The 6,294-nt window shown below is 38.7% G+C and overlaps 1 pseudogene; it reads right to left on the minus strand.

Moving 5' to 3' along the window:
- Nucleotides 1-5,121: 5,121 nt before the first annotated feature.
- On the minus strand, nucleotides 5,122-5,987 carry LOC147708047 (calcineurin subunit B type 1 pseudogene; annotated as a pseudogene).
- Between the last annotated feature and the right edge of the window lie 307 nt (nucleotides 5,988-6,294).

The raw sequence follows: 6,294 nt of genomic DNA on the forward strand, positions 1-6,294 counted from the left end.
CTTTAGATCAAGTACACCAAGTGCTTGAGAAAAATGAGCCTTGATGCCTCATCAGGGTATGAAGCTTAAAATAAATGCAATTACTGTAAAATGGATGCAAGAATACATTTTTTTTAATGTTGTATTGCCCGAAATTTGAGTGCTAGCCATCTAGTATGTTATATAATGGATAGGTTTTACAGACTTTTCAATCAATATTAGAGAAAACATTTTTTTCACTTTCATCGAAAACTTTTCTGAAGTATTGTCTGGTATTTTTCTTTGAATACATTTTTGTTATTAGTGACTAGGACAGGCATTTCTGACTTATGTCCAAGAGAACAGTCCTCTTTCCCAAATTTAGGAACACCCACAGAAGATACATTTATGATGAATCTAATTGAAACTATTGGAGTTACTGATTGCCATCAAAATCGAACATTGATCTGATCTTCCTTGATCTACATTAGACACATATGGCCAATATTCTGGAAGAGACAACATACCTTCTTCACATTTTTTACATCGCACTCATTATTGCAATATGACCTTCATGGATGAGCAGTGGGGTACCTCTTTTTGAATGGCAAAAGCGAGTTGTATCCATGTTTGTAAGGAATTGGGTTATTGGTGAAAGGTGGTAGATGCGCCACTCAAGAAACAACCACAATCCTTGCCAAGGTGAACCACAAGTCACTAAATTAACCTGTGCTTAACCCTCTGGTAGCCTAGTGCAAAAACAGTAAGACTTATCTTCAAAAATCCCAAACCAACATAAAAAAGTAGAGTACATTTTAATCAATTAAATGATACCAGAACAACATAAATCCGATCAGTAGTTTGAAGTTTTTAGTGAAAATAGCACCTAAAAGCCCAAAGTGCCACTCATGGTCTTGTGTTTGCGCTAGACTGGAAGGAAATCACAAGTTCAGGATGACTGTGATGAAGCACAGGTCCAAAACAGGGATCAATTTAGACCTGCTGAAAAGTTATCTTCTAAATCGGACATATAGGGCCTTATTAAAATGAGGCCCGGAAAGCACTGCCCAAGCCTCATCGCTGTTTCACTTCTGACCGCCTAATTACAGCCTAGTGGGTCTAGCTGGATTCCGATGGGCTCAAGGACACCGGCCCTTAATCCCAATATATAGCATTTCCGCCGTTGGGATTACGATTCTCGGTTTCTAGCAGGTTTTCCATGCCAGGCTTTCCGACATGTAAAACCTGTCAGAAAGTGAGTTTGGAAGCCCCTAGAAGGGCCCCCCCTTCACTATGTGGCCTCTGGTTGGAGGCTGAGCCCCTGTTGATCCCTGCACCACGTAGCAGGCAACTTGAGGTGCATGCCATGCAGGAATTAACAGAATCTCCCTTTTCTCATTTGGGAGCTTGTGCTACACCTGGTTTATGTCCGCAGCACAAGTTCCCATAGAGAAATGGGAGTATGCGACCACACCATATGCGGTTGCATTGTAATTGCGGTGTTTGGACTGCTGACCAGAGGTCGGCCGTTCCCGAGACTCGACAGTGTTGGTTGGAGGCAACTCCGACCGACATCGTAATCGAGCCCCATGTGCAGTTGCATTGTAATTGCAGTGTTGTGACTCCCGACCAAAGTCATCGGTCCCCAATATCTTAATTGACCACAAATAGTTCAGTTCGCAATGTTGGGGGCTGCAAGGAAGAGGCTGAGCATCACGGATGTTTGTCCCGTGAAGAGCAGGTCGGGCATTGTGGCATTGAGGATGGCGGTTGCTTTAGTGCAAAGAGCCAATCGAGCGCCGCAGGCGGTTGTTGCTGTTGTTGCGAAGCTTTGCATTGGCTGTAGTCATGGGCAGCAGATTATTGTTGTGAATGAGCCTCCTCATAGAGGCGAGGAGCCCAAAGTTTAGGTTTCCAACTTTTATTTAGGAGGAATACACTCTGATGCCTGCCAAGGGTCCAGGACATGAGGAGGCACCACATGGGGATAAGGGACTCACTTGAGCAGAGACCAGAAGGTTCCTTAGACAAGTCCACTTGCTGGTCCAAGCAGGTCCAATATTTATATCTGGTGCCAGCCTTTGTGTGGGGAACTCCCTGTCCTCCCCCAACATTTGGTTTTGAAGAGTTCATCCCCTTCCTTTGTCTGGGGGTGACAAAACCGTCTAAGAGTGACAAAAGGTAGTGCAGGCCTGGTGTCAGGTTTCTTTCAGTGCGACGTAGGCAAAGCCCTTTGAGGTGTAAGTGGTCTTGAGCACAGCCCTTCCCCAGTCATCCAACCAGGATGGCCCAACCTGTCCAAACTTAAGCCCCCTCTGTGTTACTGTCTGGAAGTAATACACTAACAGAAGGCACAGACGATTGGGACAAGAACATGTCAATTTCCTCAAAGTTACATTTTCAGGATTGTAACTTAAAACTTGTCTTCGCCTTTAAAGAGGATTTGAAATTACAATTAATTTGAGTTTAAACAGCAAATCTCCATATGCTCACTATCTGAACTTAGCACTTAATAAATGTAATAAGGTAACCCAATGTTAGCTTATAGGAGAAAAAAGCCTCACAACACTGAAAAAGGACTTTAGATGTTATTCCCTGTCAGGACATGTTAAATGTAAACCCACATATCCTACTTTTTAAATACAATGCACCCTGCCCTATGGGTCATCAGGGCATACCTTTGAGGTGACTTATAATTATTAAAGAAGAAGGTTTAGGCCTGGCAAAAGGTTTATTTTGCCAGGTAGATATGGCAGTAGCCACACAGGCTGCAGTTGCCAATCTAAGACATGTTTTTTAGAATGCTACTTTAGTGGGTGGTACAATGAGTACTTCAGCCATCTAGCAGCATTCAATTTACAGTATCTGGGTACATGTAGTACAATGTAATACAGACTTGCAAGCAAATTAAATGTACCAATCAGGTAGATGCCAAATGTATCATGTTTTAGGGAGATAGCACAAGCATTTTACCACTGGTTACCAGGGATAGAGTCCTAATGGCAACAAAAACAGGATCCACAACAGAAGGCAAAAAGCTGGGGGGTGACCTGGCAAAAAGGGTCAAACTGAACAATGTTTTTGCCGTTCTACAAGTGCCATCGATATAATTTAACTCATATTAATTTTTTTAAATTATTCAGTCCATGGAGAGGTAACTAGACATAATATCGAATTCAAAATATAGAATAGCCATAATATTGAAGTCAAAATATTGAATGGACAAAATATCGAATGGACAGAATATAGTGGTGAAAAATATCGAATTGAAGGTAAGTAATATAATATCAATTTTTTAAAATATAGAAAGTCAAAATATCGAAGTATGTAATATAGTTATTAAAATATATCGAATTTTCAATAATATCAAATTTTTAAAGTGTTTTGTATGTTAGTATATGTGTGAAAAGTGTATATTATTATTGTAATTTATTTTAAGTAATGAATTTTATGTTATTTAATTTTTTGCGTAATTTAATTCTGTAGCGGGTTGTGGGTTTATAGGGGAATTGGGTGGGAAGTAATTTAATTATATTAAATTAAATATACATTTTTAGATATTACTAATTATTTTTAATTTAATTTTGCGTTTTAGTTCTGTAGCGGGTTGTGGGTTTATAAGGGAATAGGGTGGGAAGTAATTTATTTGTAATGAATAAATATTTTTATTTATTTATTGGTATTTATTTTGAATTAATTGGTAATTAATTTTTATTCATTGGTAATTAGTTTTTAATATTTGATCATTATGTTAATTGTATTAATGTTTTTTTCCGTAGAGGGTTGTGGGTTTATAGGAGAATAGGGTGGGAAGTAATTTAGTTGTAATTAATTACATATTAAAATTACTTTTTGTGTATTGATAATTAATGTACTGTTAATTAATTATTAATTGGTATTAATTTTATTAATAATTCGTTTTTGTTATTGAAAATCAATTTGTTGTTAATTAATTATGAATAGGTAATTAATTTGAATAACTAATATTTATTTGTATTTCCAATTGATTAATTATGACATATTATTAAATTGGTAATTCATTGTAAGACATTTTTTATTGGTATTAATATTTAATTTTTTTATTGATATATTCAATCATTACTTTCCCTACTGTTAAACTCACTAGAGTGGGAATAGTAATTTTTAGCCCTATGCTATCCAATGCTTTACCTACTGTTGCACTCTCTGGAGTGGGAATAGTAATTTTTACCCCTACGCTATCCTACGCTCTCCCTACTGTTGCACTCTCTGGAGTGGGAATAGTAATTTTTACCCCTACGCTATCCAACGCTTTCCCTACTGTTGCACTCTCTGGAGTGGGAATAGTAACTTTTACCCCTACGCTATCCAACGCTGTCCCTACTGTTGCACTCTCTGGAGTGGGAATAGAAATATATATATATTTTTTAATGTGTATATCGGTTTTATATAAAACACGCCCTGAAATATGTTCATTTACAAATAATTCGGGATATTCAATTTATGCAACTGTGCAACCAGCTCATTTGGTAACAGATAAGTGTCCAAATGTAAACACTCAGCAGTTATTCTATGCACATAGGGATTAAACCCTTGGCATGGTATTAAACTACTTTCTCTCATACTATGAATTATTAAAGCTACTTGCAAAGAGACACAGTCCCTGGTAATATATGACTAAGCATAAATAAAACACACGTCTCTTATGTCAGATTGTTCAAGAAGCAATGCTGCATGAACTGGTCATTATATAGACATCTCAAACGTCACAAAGAAAAGAAAACCGACCAAACAAGCAGATACAAGCTTACATTCTTCTACTATATATATAAAACTGTGTGAAATAAAAGTAAGGATTGATATTCATAAATTGAACTGTATGTTCTGCTTGGCACTTTGTACTCTAGTTTTGTTTCTGAATCAAGTATATTAACTCCATGGCTGCTAAGACAATTCCCCTCCTGTGCTGGGAATTGCTTATTTTCATTGTTTTTTGACGAGCTGGGCTCGTCATCAGTGTATGAGAAGGCTACACCATGACGAGCCCAGCTCGTCATGAGTGTCGAAGGGGTTAAATTAAAGTCCATCTAACTACTACATATAGAAAGCTATATATATATATTTCCTTGTTATAAAAGAAGAAAAATAATTAAAAGCCAAACGCCTTCCCATTCTCCACCACACTGATATGCTCTTTCCATCTTGCTGTCCTTCAGACTTTAAAGTGCTACACTGGGTTATTGAGAGAATTACAGTTCAATAACACTTAGTTGGCTTCATGAGGCTCATGTTGGAAAATGTGGCTTCACAGAGAAAAATACTTCCAATTAAATACACAGAGCATTGTCGGACGTCTTGAGCAGATCTTTGGAGATGGAGAAGAAAGCAGAAGTGTTAGGTGGTACTCTGACGAGTCACACATCTACAACCATCTTTTTGTGAATATCTAGGCCTCCTACAACAGCACAGAATTCTTCAAAGGATATTCTTCCATCCCCGTCTTTATCTGCATTAATTATGATTTTGTCTACTATTTGCTGCAACTGTGTATCTTTGAGATTGTTCCCAACCATCATTTTCAATACTTGGAAGAGCTCGCCATTGGAGATGTAGCTATCTTTGTCCATATCATAAATACGGAAAGCAAATCGCAATTTTTGCTCTTTATCTCCTTTGACACTGAATTGAGATACTCTCTCTATGAATTCTTTAAAGTCCACTTCTCCATTCCCATCTGTATCGAATATGTCTATTACTAGTTGTACCAAAGGGTTCTGTTGTAACTCTAGCAAGGACATAAACTCTTTGACTCTCAAGGAACCAGAATTGTCCAAGTCAAGTTTCTTAAATCTATTTCCTAGTCGTTTAATTTAATCTGCATCAAAATGCGAACACATTGCCAGGGGGTAGCTTGCCTCGTTTCCCATGGTGCCGCGGTGTGTCGGGCGCTGCGTTCCCCGGGCTGCAGTCGGCGATAGGGACGGGGCTGGTGAAGACCTGCTAGAGCTCCGCGCGCCGCTCTCGATCCTATGACGAGGACTCCTGCCGCAGTGGCTAGTAATTTTTACCAATACGCTATCCAACGCTTTCCCTACTGTTGCACTCTCTGGAGTGGGAATAGTAATTTTTACCCCTACGCTATCCAACGCTTTCCCTACTGTTGCACTCTCTGGAGTGGGAATATCCGTTTTTACCCTCCCGCTATCCAACGCTTTCCCTACTGTTGCATTTACTGGAGTAGGAATAGTAATTTTTACCCTCCCACTATCCAACGCTTTCCCTACTGTTGCACTCTCTGGAGTGGGAATAGTAATGTTTACCCCTACACTATCCAATGCTTTCCCTACTGTTGCACTC

Source organism: Lissotriton vulgaris, chromosome 6 (assembly GCF_964263255.1).
Source record: "Lissotriton vulgaris chromosome 6, aLisVul1.2, whole genome shotgun sequence".
Lineage (NCBI taxonomy): Eukaryota > Metazoa > Chordata > Amphibia > Caudata > Salamandridae > Lissotriton > Lissotriton vulgaris.